The sequence below is a fragment of the Triticum aestivum genome, chromosome 3B (genome assembly GCF_018294505.1).
Source record: "Triticum aestivum cultivar Chinese Spring chromosome 3B, IWGSC CS RefSeq v2.1, whole genome shotgun sequence".
NCBI classification, from domain to species: Eukaryota; Viridiplantae; Streptophyta; class Magnoliopsida; order Poales; family Poaceae; genus Triticum; species Triticum aestivum.
This window is the reverse complement of record NC_057801.1, coordinates 829,952,969-829,973,762: the sequence shown is the minus strand read 5'-3', so window position 1 is coordinate 829,973,762 and position 20,794 is coordinate 829,952,969. Positions and strand designations below refer to the sequence as shown.

The 20,794-nt window shown below is 39.6% G+C and overlaps 1 long non-coding RNA gene across 1 annotated transcript; it reads left to right on the top strand.

Annotated features, from left to right (window-relative positions):
- Window positions 1-11,715: 11,715 nt before the first annotated feature.
- LOC123066912 (uncharacterized) lies at window positions 11,716-15,859 on the top strand. Its single transcript, XR_006431473.1, has 7 exons — window positions 11,716-12,094; window positions 12,189-12,234; window positions 14,822-14,894; window positions 15,003-15,104; window positions 15,174-15,234; window positions 15,325-15,472; window positions 15,546-15,859. It is a non-coding gene; the product is annotated as an uncharacterized lncRNA (long non-coding RNA).
- Window positions 15,860-20,794: the final 4,935 nt, after the last annotated feature.

Sequence of the window (20,794 nt, the reverse complement as noted above, 5' to 3'; positions counted from 1 at the left end):
CCGTGATAGCGACGGCCGTGGAGTGCGGTGACGAGAGAGACGTTGAGAGCCCCCTTCTACCCCGCTCCCAACCCGCCGCCCTCACTGTCCTCACTATCCGATGACGAGAGAGACGTTGAGAGCCCCGCTCCTCAAACCCGTGATAATGTTCTTGTTGTGTTAGATCCATTGATCTTGTTTAACTAGTACTGATGCTAGCTTGTTGACCGATCCAAGTTTTTAGGGATTATAGCTAGCATGCCGATGCTCTACTTTAGTTGTGGTTTTTGGGTTCCTCACAGTAGTTACTTTTTGATGCTATATATATTGAAATTGGTGTACCACTATTTTTTGATTGGGTTAATTCCAGCATCTCTAGATCCTACTGTTAGTATCACATATAAACCTGAATATATTCAGTTTGGCTTGTGTTGAGATATCTTGTGGTTCAGTTTAGGTTAGATGGCATAACACATTTGTGTGGTTTGGTCTGGTTTACTTTTATTGTGGTTCAGATTAGGTTAATCATATGGCAGTTGTTGTTATATGTTTTTCTTTCCTCTGAAGTGGATCGTTAATCCTTTTCTAATAGTGCTTTAGGAAAATGGTGCCGCCACCACCACCACCACCATGTCGACTGTGCAAGTCAAGGTGCGCCAGCAGCCTTGCAACTGGCATGTTGTTCGGCATCTACTTCCAGCCAAGTTTTCTTCCCGCGGCAATAACAAAATATATGAAACTTGTAACAACTATTTTGTTTTTAGTGTTATTGGCATTAATGCATTGTGTATATATCATTGTGTATACACAGATCGTCCCATGCAATGTGAGGTTGGAATTCAATAAGATGACCGGACACATTGTGACCTTTGAGGCTCCTGGGGGCCCCTACACTATGGAGGTCGAGAAAGGACGAAATATGTCGTAGATGGGAGGAGATGGATGAGACCGTTTCATCTCCCACATGGGTATCACTTGTGGTGAGTTGATCAGCTTCTCCTTCAGGGTAGAAAGACCCAAGCTGGCTGTCATTTATGTCAACACGGAGGAAGATGATGAGGACCCACTTGATGAAGCCATCTATGCTCAAAGAATAAGGCTGAGCGAGGAGGAGGTGTGCAACCTATGGGACATAATTCTGCCACATGCTGACTTTGTCGAGGTGCGACTCGTGACCCACCTGACAAGTACCACGGTTGATCGGCATGTTATTGTATTTTATACTTACTGTAGTAATTTCATTATATGCTTTATTGTTATACTTACAAATGCAAATTATCTGTATGTAGAATCCGATAATATGCATAGTGTAGAATCCAATGATATGCTTAGTGTAGAATCCGATTACATGCTTACTTAGTGTAGAGTCCAATGATATGCTTAGTGAATCCGATGATATTCTTAGTGTAGAGTCCAATGATATTATGTGTAGAAGCTAGCCGATGATATGCTTTAGTGTAGAGTCCGATGACATGCTTAATTAGTCTAGAGTCCAATGAAATGCTTACTGTCCGATCAGTGATATGCTTTAGTGTGTAGCTAGAGTCCAATGATATATATGCTTACTGTAGAATCCCATTGATGATATGCTTTAGTGTAGCTAGAGTCCAAGGAATCGTTAATAGTGTAGACTCCATACTTATTAGTAGAATTCAAGCTTAGTAGAAATGTAGTACTGTTTTTCATAATGTAGAAATCTATACTTAGCAGAAATATATTTGCAAGAGTATGTGCGAGCATAGTTATTAGTTGATATGTGTTTCTTATTCAGAAATTGCCAAAGAGTCTATCTGTGAGTTGTTGTATCGAGCCTGATGAAGAAGGCTCTGCTGGAATACGCCTTACCGCAAGGGGCTCTATCACCACCTGTGCGTACCGTGTGGACATGGACGATCGCACACACTTCAGCTCGGTTGGGTGGAAGAACTTCCTCGTTGGCTAGAATCTTCATGTTGGACAGACCATCCTAATTACTATCAGGGACACCCACCGCCATGGCTTGAGGATGATGGTCGTCGTTGATGTCATCTAGAACTACATATGTGTGTGGATGTATGACTACCTCTAGTAGACTGTTGTATGTTGTATGCCTACCTAGTACTGCTTATCATATATGCTACTGTATGAACCATATATGTGTGTGAGGATGCATGTTGACTATATATGAGTACCTATAAAGCTTAATGATATTGTATGACTAATGTATCACTATATGGTATTGTGGTTAATGATATTGTTATCTGATATATGTGAAATTGCAGTTTATTGAAATGGGGTACTGTTCTACATCAATAGGAAGCAAAAAAAAAGTTGAAAGATACAGCAACAGTGCGGGACAGAAAAGCGCTACAACTACTTAATAGTAGCGCGTGTCAGAAAAGCGCTACTGATATAGTCAATAGTAGTAGCGCTGGTCTATACAGTGCTACTACTAATTGTTAGCTGTAGCACCATATTAGTAGCGCGGCCACCCGCGCTACTGATAGCATTAAAACCCGCGCTACTACTAGAGTTTTCCCTATTAGTGAACAGTTCATGATCTCCTGAACTGTGAGGCCCTTTGTACTGCTTCCTTTCTTCTAACAAAGGTCGGCCATCGTCCCTTCGAATATTTACACATATTGTGGAGGAAAGATATGTTAAAAAATATAGAGAAAGGAACATATAACTGTAGTAAAGTAAGTGGATAAGATTAAAAAAATTCATCAGCTTATAGGTATATTATCCATCATTTATAGGCAGAGTTTTGAAAATTGTTTTTTTAGCATCAGTACAGACACAAGCGCTCATATACACGCGCATACACTCACCCCTATGAACGCACACACGCACACCCTACCCCTGTGAGCACCACCGAGAGACTGAGCCGGCATATCATCTTGAGATTTACGAAGTCACTGTAGGCGCCTCGTCGTCGACGGAAACATCTCCTCCCACTGAAAGCGCATCGCCGGAAATCCTGAAATAAATCCAGGAATAATGCGAGCACCAGGATTTAAACCCTAGTGGGTTGGGGATACCACTGTCCACCTAACCAACTCAACCACAGGTTGATTCATTGAAAATTGTTGTAATGAAGAATTTTGATGTGTTGTAGCATCCATAGGTATATGACTCTTTTTTAAAGATTTTCCGAATAGAGTAATATGTAAAAAAGATGAAGAATAATATTATGATATATATGTCATGAGTTATTGTATATCCACCGATCCGTTGGTAGATGCAAGACTAAATTGTAATCGAACAGATGCATGAAAAGAACCTCCACCTTACCATGTAAATGTTTACTCATACTCAAGGTGGTTGTGAAGCTTAATAGTGCCAGAACAAACTTCCTATTCATGTGGGAACCAACCCCCCTGACGAATTGCACCCTGCAGTTGATTCGCTAACACATTGTACTTATGGATAAATGGCTACGCAAGTAATCAACTTCTGGTTAAGTATAACTGCAATAGAAATCCGACATGGTGAACATAAATAAAAATTGAAATAAAAGCAAAAATATCTAGGATAATTAATCAAAATATAATGTTAGCAAGTTCTGTTCTCACAATCAGGTGAACTTTGGCTGGGTGAAAAATACAAAATGATAGGATTGGTAACTAAAAAGTTGAAAACAGCAAGAAAAATGATACTTTTACAACCAAGTTAGCATTTGGACACTACCACATAGAACAAAGCTAGTAGCTGAATGATAGTTCCAAGAAATATTTTTCTTGGAAGCTGTCGCTAACTCATTAAGAAAGAATATTATGATGATAGACTACCGGAAATCCGTTAGTGCTCCCGGGAGCGCGCGCACCCGCACGTGATTTTTCTTTTCAAATTATGAAAAAATTCAAACAACAATTTGGCGCATACATCTTGACATTATATGTGTGGACATCAAATTTCAGAGAAAATCGACATTTTTGTGCCTTGTGAGAAAAGACAAAAGGATGTCTTGTGAAAAGTATTTTTTAACACTGGATTTTGTCTTTTTCACACGCAACACATAGGTTATCGGTTTTTCGCGAAACGACTTTGTGAGTATGTACAATATCTAGATTTCGTTCGAATTTTTTTGACATTTCAAAATATGTTTAAAACACATTGGAAAAGCCAGAAGCACGCACTCCTATATGCCAAAACGCCACTCTCCATAGACTACAAGCTAATCTGATCCGCAAATTATTTGCTTGCATTGTAGTGATTAATAAATAAGATGGAATAAAGAGTTACTTTGCAAGTTACTTTAAGACCAAGGTTGCCTGAATACACCTTGCGGCTTATAACATGCATCTATCTCAACCTTAATACTGAATCCAAGGTAACACATGAGCTCAATTTATTTTGGGTTTCCTACGACTTCTTTGGCAGGTTTGGGGACGGTTGTTAGAGTTGTATCGAATATTGTGTACAAGGTAGATTAAAGTTGGACTCTGAGTTGTATTTTGTTTAGCTAGGGTATGAAGTCGTGTCTTAATAAGACACTTGTACCCTATGCCTTTTACTCACGATGTGACCTATGTCAACATAATAGCACATGCACGCAGGAGGAGAGGTCGTAGTCAGGCCCTGAATATAGCAATATCATTGAACCTTGTTAATAAATCTCAATGTCGTGTTCCTTGTGATTGCTTGGTTCTCGGATGATCGACGGAGCACCTCAGATTTATTCTAACAAATGATATCATGAGCTAGGTTACAAGGCGGTTGTATGTTGATCCAGAGGACAACTCATTGGCTATTTGGCTTGTTGATTTCGTTGGTGGTGCTGATGATCGCAATTGTGTGATTTGCACTGAAAGCAGCGGCCGGCGTGGCGGTCGAAGCTACCGGCGGGGGGCGTTCTGGACGAAGACTCGTCGAGATCGGGTTGGTATTGGAACCGTGCACTGCAGCTTCGCACGAGCGCAGGCAGCAGCAGCGGTCCATGCCCAGGCGGGTCTGGCTAAAGGGCTGTGCATTGCCGGAGGCAGCGGCCCATGGCATGAGCAGCGTGCGGGCGTTGGGCTGTTGTGGCGGCGCTGTAAAATCATACATATAGCTAGCTAGCCTGCCGCTGTGCAGTTACTCCACTCCCTCTGCTCTATCCGTGCATGCATGTCAACGTCGAGGGGCGTCACCGCCGACAGTCTGCTTTTTCTCTTTGTGCAATGCGTTTGGCACGGACCTCCATTCCAGTCTTCTGGCAAAACATTTTTTTTTGCGGGTGAAAAAAACTTGTATTACTCAATCTCCACACTTGTACAGTCCATCGCAGCCAACTCTATGGATACGTGAGGTCCAGAGCCCAACCAAGTTATGGTTCTACCCTCAATACGAGCAAAATTAGCTAGGCTATCACTAACCTTATTCTGGCTACGATTTACATGAGTAATACAAACTTCACGAAGAAACATAAGATATTTAATCTCCTTTATGATGGACGAGTAAATGGATCGGTCAACCTCCGAAGCTTGGATCTTCTTCACCGCCACAATTGAGTCCATTTCCACGATCACCGGTAGCTCACTTCTCTGGATGGCAAAGGACAAACCTTTCATACAGGCACATAACTCAGCTTCCTGTGCCTCACGGCAAGAGAACAATCGCCTGCAAGAGGGAAAAATTATCGCTCCCTTATCATCACGTAGGACCATTCCAGCGCCAGCTGTTCCGTCGTCCGCAAAAGACCCATCAGTATTAAGCTTCACCCATCCGGACTTTGGCGCTGACCACTTAGTAACCTTTTTTTCCATTATCATATGCGGACTCCGTCTTTCATATGTGATGGTAGACTTGTCTTTGCGTGGATCAATAGAGAGATCAATTTTAATACCAATCAGAGAGTCCAAATAGCTTACCAAGAATCTTTTCGACGCTTCCATAGGCGGGGCTGGTTTATGGTGTACGACCTCATTGCGTATATGCCATACCCTCCACATGGATAGCAATAACATAGATCTCTCAATCTCCTTTAGCGGTTCAAGTGCATGCAACAGCCACTCATCCCTGTTATTTTTCAGGGTAGATAAACATGGGAGAGGCCAAAACTTCAGACATTGCATCCCATAAGATCCTCGCATAGGAGCAGCGACAGAGAGCATGGTAGCAGTCCTCTGGTTCACTAGCACATACCGGACAAAGGTTACTTGTTTCAAGTCCACGCCTGTACTTGTTGCACCATGTCGGCAGCGAGTTTGTAGCAACCCGCCACGCAAAATTCTGGACCGTAGGAGGAACATCTGAAGACCATATGAGCTTCCAACAAGAGCGCCGGTCGTTAGGTCGCGAGCTAGAGCCCGTTGGCGAACTCCTGTGAGCCTCTTCAAAACCAAATTGGTATGCACTCTTGACCGAAAAAACGCCAAACTTGCCCGGCCCACAAGCCAAGGTGTCGTCCTCATGCCTAGGAGACGCCCTTATTTTCAGTATCTCATTTACATCAGCCGGGAGGAAATACTCCTGCAACAGCCCAACATTCCATGAGCCATTATTATTAAGTAGATCAGACACGAAGCGGATTCTGCACCTTCCTTGTAAGGTGATGGGTTTATAGGAGAAGGGTCTTGGGATCCAATTATCGCGCCACACACGAATACTTCTGCCGTTCCCCACTCTCCAAATTAAGCCCTTTTTTAACAGATCAAGGCCATAGCTGATTGCTTGCCACGAAGAAGATGCATTGCCAGAGAAGACAGTATCCTCTATGTTTCCATCTGGATAGTACCTGGCTTTGAGCACTTGTGCACACAGGCTATCAGGTTTTGAAATCAGTCTCCAAGCTTGTCGTGTGATAAAGACCGAACCTCGTGGTGAGATCCGATCGATTGTTGCGGTCCGATCTTTCACGACACTCCACCACCACCAGTAGCAACCTCTTGCCCGCGCACGTGATGTACACGAAGTAGAGGGTTTGAACCTTGCGGCCCAGCACGAGAAAACCAATCTCGACGAAGGTACTCACGCGCAAAAACAATTTTCACGAAGAGAAATCGCAACACAGAGGTTTTCTAAAGATCCCTCCAAAACTTGATACGGGTGTCTACCCTGAAAAACACATCATGTCTATTTCATAAAAGATAACCTCCTCTTACATGGCCGAAGCCTGACCTTTTTATAGGCGACGCTAACCTATGCGAACCGACTAGGAAAACCAATCTAACCGGACTCTCTCTGTCCTCTATCCAAACTAATTAAAATTTACCTAATTAATTATCCGGCAACTTTGATCTCTTCCAAGGGTGGCCCCCAGCCAACAGAGCACAAGGAAAGAAAATCAAACACGTCAAAAGTCCTCGAGGCATCTTCACGTGTCTTCTCTTTATGTGGTAGAAAAATAAATAGATCTTTATTTTTTATCTGGTGGACCGAACCAGTTAAATCTGAGTCTGCTTGAGTCCTTGAATCATCATAGGTCTCCTTTTCTTTCTCTAACGTGACACCAGGACATCCATTAGAGTAATTACCCCAGCATGCATGATTGCATGTACGTGCAGCTATAACATCCAGACCAAGGCATCCAAAATATATGTACGTGTATGTCTTGTCCCCAAACATGTCCTTATATGTTTCTTTGTACTGATACAAACACAACCTCTTTAGCTGGTCCTCATGGATACAAGTTTTGGCAACTAGCTTTTCCTCAATTGTCGTTGTTGTAACAATATCGACTATTGTAGTTAAATTATGCGTGGTCATATCATTGTGCTAATAAGGCTTGATTAAATATTCTGTAATCTCTAAACCTGGCACCTTCTTTACTCTTTGGTTGTTGTAAATCCTCCCATGCATGCCAGTGTACTTTCCTCTTACCTTTTTCAGCACCCCAATAAAAGGCACGTACCATCCGTTTTAATTCATCACACACTGAGAATGAAATCTTGAAAACACCCATCATATATGTAAAAAGGGCAAGCGCAACAGATTTAATAAGAGTCTCCCTCCCTGGTTGGGCAAGGTGACCGTCTCCCCATTGGACCAAACGCTTGGTTAAACTCATCTGAAGGTTTTGGAGTCTCCCTTTCGACATGCGACCCTCTGGAGTTGGAAGGCCAAGGTACTTCTCCTCAAACACTAAGCTAGTAACATGCAGCACCCCCCTGACTTCCTCCTGAATATCTTTGGGGCATGCATGCAATACCAAAGAGGATGGAACACTTATCAAAATTAAGAGATTGTCCCGTTGCTACCCCGTATTGATCCAAAGCCAATTTAACTTTCTCAGCCTGGGCTCTGCTAGCCTCAAAGAAAAGCATGGTGTCATCAGCAAATAAGAGATGTGAGATACCCAGTGCTCTTCTACACACCTTGATCGGAGATATATCACCAGAAGACACATAATGCTTCAGAATAGCGGACAGACCATCTGCCACGAAAAGGAACAAGAAGGGGGATAGAGGATCGCCTTGCTGAAGACCACGCGACGGTGCAAATGAATCTAAGAGGGTCCCATTAAGTTTGACAGAATATATTTGCTGGAACTGCGTCAAGTTGTGCGCGCGTGGTGGAGCAAGCATCTTCTCCACTCCGATATCTCTCCATGGATGGAAAGGGGGGTGACGCTGGCTGGCTGGTGGCTGCCTGGCTGAAGCCGAACCATCCTTTCCCACACAACGCGTATGTGCGCAGTGGCGTCTCGTCATGGACAAAGCAGGGGCACCCAGTAGCAGCTGGCCGTATATATGCACCGCCCGGCCCGGAGATGGGATACGTGCAGATAGATGCGGATGATGGCGCAACTGTTGTGCGACGGTGCAAAACCACGACATGCAGATAGTGGCTTTACTGGTTGGTTTCTCTTGTATTTTTGTTATACTTTGACATTTGATTTAATAACTAAGAAAAAAAACAAGATACATGCCACAAAATAGTATAGTTGGAAACCTCTTTTGAATATGAATCCGACAATATAAGTTTTGTGGCATACAACATATATTTTGGTAGCTTGTACCGTTTTTTGCCTCTTTGTGTCTGTGACTCGGTTAGGCCTGCCTGAGTAAATACAGGGTAAAAATCATGTTTTGCATGCAGTTTGGTAGGCCACACACAGTTTGGCACCGTTGCTTATTTGTTTAGGATAAACGCTTAATTAGGCATCTCTCCTGTAGAAATAGACACTAGTGTTTCAGAAAAAATCAGCTTATTTTTATAAGCACCTCCCTAAGGACTTAGCATTGTACAAGGCCTTAGGGAAGCAATTTATACCTGGCTTTTGGTGGCCTACGTTGGTTGGGCTAATGCACTACATGGTGTTTGGTTGCATAAACTGAACATGATTGAGAGTTAATAGTTATACATGACACATAGAGTTACATTGGTGTGCCTCGACGTTTTGAGGTGAACGATGGTCACGGCGCCGCGTTAGACGTGATGAGCACATAGTCGTAGGCATGGGGAACCGGTCCCTAGCGGTGCCATCATGGGGAAGTCCATGAGAATGGATGGGGAGGAGGGCACCGAGGCAGTGGACATGGAGGAGAAGTGCAGTGTGTGCACCATGGTGGCGTTAGTGAAGTAGGCTGCAGGCGAGGCGGCCGAGAGGAATGATGCCGACGGCGGTGCCGGGCACGACATGTCATCCATGTGGCAAGGTTGACAACCATCAGTACGAATGGAAAGAAGCCACTCTGAATTTCGTCTAAACCATCAGATGAATACCTTATTACAACACAATAGGGAGATACACATATACTCGTCTACAACCATCGAAATAGAAAACATACAATACAAGAGTCGTGTGAAACAATGAGATGAAGTTCCTGATCAAAAGATATTTCAAATGGTCGGCCGTCCACGACGATTTGACACAATTTGTCCAAAGTAACTCTGAACATGAACACGAACTTGAACATTTACAGTCAACGAACCTGCAAACCGATTGTCTGAATGAAACCACAATGTTATATGCATCCTTTTGGTGTGCAAATTATCTTGAATCGAAGCACCGTAGTGTAGATTAGAAGGGTCTAGGTGAAGAAGATTAAGGAGTATCATTGAAATAGACCACACATATGTATCTTGTATAGACCACTAGAGGGTTGTATAATCTACTCATCTATGACCGCCGAAATGAAGAACGTACAACACGAAGTTGCGTGAAAACGGCGAGATGAAGCTAGTTGTGAAAAACAATTTCAGATAGTCGGCCAGGTGTAAAGATGTTGCCGAAATTCGTCCAAAAAATCTCCAAATATTATCATGGAATTGAAGATTTACAGTCCATGAAATTGAGAACTGATTGTTTGAATGAAACCACAACATTGATGTGCATATTTTTCGTGTCGAGCCTATCTCACCTTTGTGTAGGGGTTAGATGAAAGAGATTAGGAGGAGATTAGAGCAGAACACCTGCAAACTCAATTACAGGTTGCACCCAGTCTGCACAAGCTCGCATAAAACTACACCAGGGGACCCATCCATGTTAGCTCGATTGCATTGCTTGGGCTTGGCTCGCTAGAAACGCTCGACTCGAGCGTTCCTTCTCATCCAGGGCCAAAGGTGCTTTAAACGCTTGGGCCAAGATTTTGATTCATGGCAGACAAACAAACGGATCAAAACTGCATCACGTGAGTCAGATTGAACCTCTTGCAGGCTACCAAATGTGGGACCTACTATTTGGTGTGCTAGGCCCTCACAAATGAGTTAGCGCGCACCTCGTCCCCCCCGCACGCCCTTTTGGCGCTGCGCATGCGTAGGAAGGGATGTCCACTGAATTTTTCGTTTTATTTTTTCCTTTTTCCTTTTTCCATTTCTGTTTTTTCTTATGAAAAATATGAATTAAAAATGTTCTAAATTTCAAAAAATGCAAATTATGATAAATTTTTTTTTCAAGAAATCATAATATGTTCATCTATACAAGAAATATTCACCAAAGAAAAAATCTTCGTGAAGATTAAAAAATGTACATTATTTTCAGAAACGTTGCATATTAAAAACCGTTCACAAATTTAAAAACATTCATACATAAAAATGTTCATGAATTTTTAAAAATATGTTAAAATTAAAAAATATTCAATTTCTAACATTGTTACCAAAGTCAAAGTTCATCAGTACAAAATATGTTCACTGATTCAAACAATGTTCAAGAATTTAAATAATTTTCATGCATTCAATAATAAATTTTTAAGAGCAAAATAATGTTATTGAATTTAAAAAATTGTTCCCACATTTTGGTAAATGCTAATCATTAAAAAATTGTTCAGAATTTGAAAACAACTTTTTGTGAGTTTGTAAAAAATGTTCATGAATTTAAAAAATGTTTAAGAAGTTGAAAAAAGTTTGCAATTCCAAAAATATCTGCGTATTCATAAAATGTCCATCATTTCAGACACTATTCATCAATTTGAAAGATGTTCATAAATAAAAAAGGACAATGAAAAGTAAAATAATAATAAAATTAAAATGGAAAAATGGAAAAAGGAATATGTAAAATAAAAAAAATAAAAATAAGAACCGAAAATAAAAAGGAAAAATGAAATAGCCAAAAGAAAGAAAAACCCAGAAGATAAAACATAGAAAAAACAAAAACCCACTTCAGGAAAGGTTCTAGAACCTTCCCAAAACCTATGGGAACATGCGCACGGGGTGTATGTGCTGAGTTGCTATTTGGCGACCTGTGGGCCATGACTGGCCAGCAAACGCGTCCCAGGTGTTCGTGCAGGAGGACTATTGATGGGCCCAGAAGAAGAACCAGCATGATCCATGCACTCCACGATCAGCATCTTAAATGATGCTTGCTAAGGAGGGAATTCCCTATTTGACGCATTTTGCGTCAAACTGTCGGGGCACCGCACACCCTTCGCCCGTATTTGGGCCGGCCTTTTTTTCCTGTTTCTTGTTTCGACCGACCACGTCTGTTTCCTCGTTCCCCTTTCTTCCTCGTGCGACTGCTTTGTCTCGATTCCTTCTCTGCTTCGTCCTCTCGATTCCTCTTCCTTCCTCTCGATTCTTCGCCGTGGTCTTGATTCCTTCCTCCTTCGTGCATCTCGGGGCGCTAGGTGCTCTGGTTCTTCATCTTCTCTCCCCTTCCTGCAAATCTCTGGGATGGAAGTTAGGGTTAGCTGATTTGTTCTCTGTTGTTGGTAGACGGTGTTTTGGCAACCAAATTCTGAGGAATAACACTTCAATTTTGTGATAATTGGTCGAGGTTCGTCAGATCTGGTGTTCCCCGTTTGGTTTTTATTCCAAATTCCTAGGTTCCTCAACTGTATTCGACTTTCTTTTTCTGTTTGTGTTTACAGGTTCGGTTGAGATCTAACAGATCATAGTTCTTCTACAGATTTGTAGGTAAATCATTACAGCAAGTACTTGTCAACTGTTTTCTATTCTGGTGCTTGACAATTTTGTTCCTAACCCTTTTTGTGAATGTGTTTTAAGATGTTGTCGATACTTCTACAGAAGTGAACGAGCATGTCCCTTAAATTGTGTAGATGCTCTGAATTTTCCATGTATATACTTATGGACCGGCAATAGTTGTGAAGATACTGCTGTAGTTTTCTTCTAGCTACTACTGTAAATGAATCTCGCTTAGTTTTTCTGGTAAATGCTCATAGATATAGGAGGTGTTCTTCTCTTGAAAATCTTAAGTAACCTAGTGTTCATTTCAACATTATTTCGTTTCCATGCAAATCATATCATTTTCTAGTTCATAAATAGGCATTACCACTTTTAATATGATTATCTTCATGATACATTCTACTCTGGTTTTGAATGTTCAGTTAATTAATTTGAATCACCTCCTAGTTTGTTTGGTAGCTTAATTAGCGTCCACCTTTCTAATCAGCAAGTTTTGTGATGTTAATTTAACTACGTGTGTACACTGTTTAGCTAACAGTAGCTACTTGCTTCCCTAGAAAAAACACCAGCTAGTTGGTTGATCTGATTTGCCTGCATTATTACTGTACTGAATTCTTCATAGACCTTGTTACATTTCATACAAATTATTTCTGCACTTAGTCGAGTATTTTTTCTCCTGTTCAACTATTTTAGGAAATCATTCCTCAATCTCGGTAGATTGTTTTCAGAAAGGAAAGGAGTAGTGACAAGTAGTTGATTACATTGATGTGTACTTCCATTTTTGTCTCTTCAATGTATACGCCAGAAAGCATTCAGTTGTATAGTTCATATAACCGAATTTATACCTTGTGGGCATGTGCTCTAAATGATTGCATTTCCGCTTTTCTTGTTGTTTTCATGTGTATCTCACACCACAATATTGCATCAGAAATAGAGAAGTTTTTTTGAACCATATATTCATGATGTTCCTGTTTTGTTTGCTGTCTTCGGGTACTATATTCGAATCACTCTATTTTATCACGAATAGATTGTTGATTCAGCTTCTAATATTAATTTCGTGCAAAACTGAATTAAGCATGAATATAACATTTTTCAATCCAAGTTTTTCTAAAAAAATTGAAAAAAATCTGAATCCTATAGCAAAACTACAGTCACATAAACTAATTTCATTTCAAAAACAAAGCTCTGGTCTATGAGCAAAATAACAAAACTAGCACATTAACCCAGTAGTAGAAGATGAAACTTTGAAGATGTGGCGATTATTTCTTTGCTACTTCTTGGTATTCTTTTTGCTCCCCTGTTTTTTAGTTTTCTTTTTGCTACTTCTTGGTATTCTTTTTGCTACTTCTTGTTTTTCTTTTTTTGTTTGTTTCTAGTTTTCCTTTTTGTTTTTTCTTCTTCTTTTCATTTTTAGTTATTTCTGTTTCTTTTTTATTTTTTCGATTTTTCTGTTTGTTTTATTTCTTTGTTTTTTCTTTTTCCTTTTTTCCCTCTCTTTTTATCAAAAGAATTTCAAAATATTGAAATTTTGTTCGTGTTTCCATAAAATGTTCAGGTTTCAAAAAATGTTCTCAAGATTCAAAAATTGTTATCGTTACACAAAAAGTTGAAAAGTTTCGAAATGCAAAAAATGTACCGAATTTCAATTTTTTGTTCCCATTGTTATAAAATGTTCGCACTTCCAGATTTGTTCGGGATTTTCAAAATTGTTATCCATTTCAAAATTTGTTGTGAAGATTAAATAAATGTTCACGCTTTAAAAAATTGTTCGCACTTCCAAATTTGTGCGGGATTTTTCAAAATTGTTCTCCGTTTCAAAATTAGTTCTCAAGAATTAAAAATGTTTGTGCTTTAAAAAATTGTGCATGCTCCCAAATCTGTTCTCCGTTTCAAAATTTGTTCTCAAGATTCAAAAAATGTTCGTGCTTCCAAATTTGTTCTCCGTTTCAAAATTTGTTCTCAAGATTCAAAAAATGTTCGTGCTTCAAAATTTGTTCTCCATTTCAAAATTTGTTCCCAAGATTCAAAATATGTTCATGCTTTAAAAAATTGTTCACAAATTCCAAAAAATGTTTGGGGAATTCAAAAGTTGTTCATGTTTTCGAAAATGTTCTTGGTTTCAACATTTTATTTGCAAATTCAACAAATGTCATGTTTCAAAAAAAAATCGCATTTAAAAAAATGTTCTGTTTAAACATTTTTGTTCTGAACTGAAAAAATGTTCCTGTTTCCATTTTTGTTCAAAAATTTAAAACTGTTCGTGGTCTCAGAAAATGTTCCGAAAATTCAAAAAATGTTTGTGTTTTTCATGATTTCTGTCGTATTTCTTGAAAAATTGTTCGCATTTTAGAAAACTGTTCAGGATTTGTAAAATTTGTGCATGTTTCTTTTTTGAATCAAAATTACAAAAAATATTTACTGCATCAAAAAATGTTGGAACATATAACAATTGTGATATTTTAAAACTGTTCATTGTGCCTTTTATGATTCATTAGCAACTTATTTCTTCTACTTCTCAAGAAATAGTTCGAAAGTTTTTTAAGTTAATCGGAAATTGCAACACTGTTTCTTTTTTCAGGTACGACTCAGGAATTTTCCTTCTTCAGTATCTTAGCAAGTACAAAGGTCTCGGAATGGAAGGTTTCTCCAATGTACGTATTTACCAATTCATTCATTGAGAGCACTTGTTTTCCTTATTTAGCTTTCTTCGAAATATATCATTTTTTCTAAGCTGCTACTCAATTTTTTACATTCTGAAGGATGATTTACAAGCTGTACGAGAGAAATTCCTTTTTGAGATCATAACTTGCAAGGACAATGAAATTCGGCTTCCATTCGTAACTTCTTTCCTACAGAGACATGTTAGTTTTCTATTTCTTTTTATTGCCACAATCCTTGGCCTCCTCCTCATCACATCTCTATTTCAACAGGGTTTTCGCATTTTCAAGTGAAGCATTCAACATGATTTCTGCATTTGAACAAAGCTTTTAGGTAAGTTCATGATCTCTAGTTTCCCCCTGAAGAATCCTCGTGAAGGTTTTCTCTAATCCCAACTAACATGTTTCCTTTCTTATTCTGTAGGTATTCATTGACATTCGCTACTGTCAAGTATAATGGAATTTGCACTACAAGAAGTTCTCCTGAATTTGCACTGAAAGGAAAAAAAACATGGCAAAAATGCTTCATCCTAGGAAAAAACCATTTGTTTTTGTTTCCTAGCACAGTTTAGGTAACTTCAAACACACGTTGTCGGTACATTTTTTTCATTCTTCCAACTAACATATTTCCCATTTTATTCTCAGCGGCCGCAATGCCAGAATTTTTCACAACTCAAAGGAAGAGTACTATGACGAAACTGTTCTGCTGTTTCTTTATCATGGTTCCCCAGTGATACTGTCTTGTATTATTTTCACTTGTAAAGAAGGTTTAAATCCCCCCGCAAAAAAAGGTTTAAATCTATAGAATAAGTTTGTAAAGGAAGCAGTTCCACGACCAGTAGAAACAGCAAGAAACAACAGATAATTGCCCTCTTCTAGTTTTTTATGAATACAAGGAAAATTTCACCATTCTTCTACTTTTTCCCAACTGAAGGGAAATGAAGAAATTGTTGTCTTAATGGTACTGTTCTCTGTTTTTATCATGGTTCCCAAAAGGTAATTTCTTGCATTAATTCTAGCTGCATCGAAGATTTAAATCTCCTGAATAAGTTAGTAAAGGAATTCAAAGCTTTATATACTTGTTTCCATACAGTTTTTTTGCACGTGTTTTTGATGCTCCTCCAACTTTGGAACTCTCCTAAAACTGTTTTTACAACTGTTGTTTGAAACAGGAGAAACATCTGAAATAGTTATCAATGAAGTTTCAAAAGAACTAAAATAGTTATTACAATGAAATTTCAAAAACAGCAGAAACAACTTAAACATCTGAAACAGAGACAACAGAAACTGAATGCGAGAAACAGTGAAACGCGCGCCAGGAACAGAGAAACGCGCGCCAAACAGTTGAAACGCGGGACCAAGGCCCAGAAAGCCCGCAAGCCAACCCCCTGTGCGAAAGCGCAACAAGTTGACGCAGAATGCGTTCGATAGGAGCTCCCTACAACATGCTGCCATGGCCAGGCCCATCACGCCTCCTACGCTCGCTCACTGGCAACGGCCGCTACCCCTGTAGGCCGTAGCCCAAAGCTGGCTAAATGGGTCGGGGCAACCAGACCAGCCCGTAAGCACGCCAGCATGGCCCCCCATGGGCCAGGGCTAAACGGGCCATGCTCGGCACGCGACATGGCTTGGGTCGTGCCTTGGCTTGGAGGCTGGCACACAGGCAAGGCGCAACACGGCCCGTTCATTTATTATTTAAACTTTTCAGAATTTTTTATATATTCTAAAATAGAACCTAATATACGTAAAAAAACAGCCCAACAGGCTGAAAAATATTAGCCCAACATGCTAAACGTGCCACGGGTTGGCCCATCTATTAGCTGGGTCGTGTCTGGGCTGGAGCACAAAGCACGCGGGCCACATTGGCACGACCAGGCTAATAATCGTGCCACTGCGTGCCGTGTTGTGCCATGCCCAATTAGGGTGGGCTGGGCCGTGCTATGCCGGGCTGACATGTTCGACCAGCCTATTACGATTCATATATTTTTCTTTTTTCTTTCTTGTTTTATAATTTTTTTTATCCTTCATGTTTGTTTTTCTTCTGGTTTTTCTATTAAATAATTCTATTTTGAGAAATACATGAATCTTTGTTCCTACTCATAAAAATTACAAGTACACTGATTTGGACCTAAGATCCAATAAAATACAAAGTAACTCCTATTACTAAGAATTACTGTGAAATCTCTTGTAAACACCTTCTTCGAGGTATCAATCTCTGCTTGAAGAAATACTCCAAATACTTTGGTAAATAGGCTGCAATTACACTGGAGCAACGAAGTTGTCACTCAATCACCCGCACGAACATTACCAATAATGATTTTTAAAGTGCCTTGAGTCGCCCATCTAAAAAGATGGGAAGACTTGATCGATGAATGTATTTTGTGCAGGGTGATCCCACAGAAGTACATGCCGTCGAATCACTATATCTTCACCATGGTGTCGGTGAAAAATTTCACCTCCATAAAGTATAAACCTACAAAAGAAGCTTGACACAACAATATAAACTCATCAGATCCGAATAATCGGATCTGCGAGGACAGAAAACTATCTGAACTCATGGCACCGCCAAAAGAACAAGAGAAAATTTATTCTCGCAAAACTGTAGTGATCACTAGATTTTTTAGGAAAAGGGGTATAACCCCGGCCTCTGCATCAGAAAGATGCATACGGCCAATAATGATCACTAGATGTGGACGAACAACATAAAGGTCTTGAAGATCTGAGGTCCCCACCTCTTAGCGCCAAGATGTCAGTTGGAGGCGAGGGACCTAAATTTCTCAGATGGCACGTAAACCCTCACAAGGATTTCTCGATGGTGATCCTTGTCATATGGAGTCTCTTCATTAACTTTTTCTTTGTTATGGTTTTCTATACTACAAACATTGTTCTAATGAATAATTTTCAAATACATATTGGACACTTTTTCATATACGTTGAATATTTTTTTCGAATACACACTAGAAAATTTCTTAAAATATGTGAAAATTTTCAATTACGCACTTTTTATATATGATGAACTTTTTTAATATACAATGAACCATTTTTTATGTACAGTGAAGGGAAAAAATCCGGTGATACCGGAGCTAAAATGCTCCCATGATACGAAGTGATCTTGTCCGTTGGATCTCACATCCAACGGTCAACATCCGGGGATGCGGATCAGGACGCGATTCTAGGCTTCCAAAAGGACTCTTTTGACAATGTTCTGGGGCTCCTGGGCTCACCGTTGGATGTAAAATCTCATGGCCAAGATCACATCGTATCATGGGAGCATTTTCGCTCCCGTATCACCTGATATGCACTCGTACAGTGAATGTTTTTCAAATATACACACTGAACAACTTTTTAATAAACGATGAACATTATTTTAATATAAGATGACTTTTTTTTAAATATACACACCAAACAAACATTTTAAATATAACAAACAGTTTTCTTATACAATGAACTTTTAATATATAATACAAACTAACCATTTTTACAACGCAAGCTGAACATTTTCCAAAAAAAATAAAGAAAAATTAGAGAAAACATAAATGGTCAGTCAAAATACCGGAAAACAAGAATTAAAAAGTAAGAAAAAAGTACAAATGGTGAAAGAAAAAAAGAAAAAGAACAAAGTAAAGTAGATACTAAAAAACGGATAGAAAACCACCTGGGAAGGAAACAATTTTTCATCCCTGGAAAGTTCTAGCAAAAAGGTCGACCATTTTCCCTCAATTGGGTTGCACGTCCTAGTTGACCATGAAGCTAGCCGTTGCAGAGTGGTTAATGATGCTACCCACCACGAAGGTGGCCTGCGTTATCGACTATTTCGTATATGACACCGACGGGCGCTCCACTACCTTGGACCGGACTCATCGATAGGAGTTGCGGAACACGTTATCCACACAAACTCACAATTAATCATGCATCAAGCAAGATTTCGTCGATCCTGCGGAGGTATAAAATCCAATCCATCTCTTGATGATTCAATTTTTATGATTAATTTATTTTTCAGATCAAGTTTACTTTCGTGTGGATTTTTCTCACGAGATTGCGGTGAACTTGATGTCGCGGCACAATGCCAATCAATCTTGCATCACAAGAAATTTGTTGACTACACCTAGGGACACGGTGATTTACCCGTTCTCTAGATGAGTACAACACCACTAAGATTTCATAGGTTTACCCAAGGCATAGCAGAGGAAGCCACAATTCATCGTATTTGAAACAAATCATTGGCAGCAAGTTTCACTGGTATGCTAGTTGGGCTGGGCCCAGATGTTGCCTTGTGCAACAAGCCGCCATTTAGTCGTAATGAGTTATTAATTGGGTTTTCGAGCATGTTAACCCTTCTCCTAAAATTTCTTAACTCCCACAAACTAAAGCTGACAATCAGGTCGGGTTTGATCAAGTCTAGTTCATACAGAGGCAATATAGGGTCGATTGCCCGCCTGTGACCCTACTCATAGGTCTTACATCGGTCATGTGCTTGAACTCACCAGGTAACTCGACCCAATCGGGCACCCATCAGGCGCAAGTTTCCAACGGCCACAACGACCCAAATTATATGTACAAGATCCCCGCTGGTTTCAAAGGCATGCAACCAGTACCAGGGACGATCAACATAAGCCCCATAGAAGAGCGCAAATGGTAGTTTGACTATTTCAAGTACTATAAATAGTACACAATAAAGTAGTAAGAATTTATGTCATGTTTAGTAGTATGCTTAATTATGTTTAGCAATGTGTTGATGAACATGGAATTTAGTCATGGAGTTTCGTTTAATTACATTTAATAAATTTCAAATGGTATTCAAAATGAAGTTCAAATGCTTTTTTATGCAGGCTACATACCAAAACGAAGAAAAATAAGCATTTGTGTCGAGTGAGCGGAATAATGGTCATTCAATACAAAGTGCAATGTATGCAAAAACTGTTAGGTGATTGTTGGTCTAAATAAGTATTTCGTATGCAAGACCTAATAGACAAGTAATGCAACAATTTCAGGACAAGCCACTCATAGATATTATTTATATTGTAGAATTTTGTATTTAGGTTGTAGATAATTTTCCCTTTTATTCATTCGCACACAAGGAAGTCAAGAGTGCATTCCATAAAACTCACTTAATATTGCAGCTCTATGCCATGATATCTAAGGAAACGAAAATAGACACGAACACCAACATATATTTGTAACTCATCAAAGTGGCACGATTTAGTGCATGAAGACTTTGAGTTTTGTTCTTCTTCATTTGGCTCTAATTTATGAAATATTTATTAAACCAAAAATAGGCAATGTCTCGAAAGTAAAACAACAAATAGATACTCCATGTACTATATATTTCAAATTTAGTGAAATTACATTTTCCATTGTTGAAGTTAAAATTTTATAATCAATCACATCTTAATATATTAGTTGTACCATTGTTTAGTTGTTCAGTATATTAGAAAACTATAAAGGTTACAATGATACATTTTAATTATAAACAAGTAGAAAATTTTAGTCTAAATAAAAATCTCATGATTCTCTGCATATCAAAATTGCATAAGAGCACTTGACGATGACACATTTCGAAATCCGCCCCATCCAATCGTTTCAGGATTGACACTCACTATATTAGGTGTTTTCTATTCACATTTTAGTTGCCGTGTATTCTTTTGTCAATGCTGAGTATATGAGACTGAAGTTCACACGATTCTGTCCTTCAAAAGGAAAGTTTTTGTCCACACGTCAATGACCCATCATCTATTCAATGCTCCCAGCGCCCATCCTCCCACCTACCATGTTTCTTTTCTGCACATCAGAGATCCAACTTTCTCCCCCTGGCGCATGTTCTTCTCATGTATCACAAGAACAACTCTCAGCGCACTCCCATCCTGGATCGACACAGATAGTTCAGGCCTCCATGC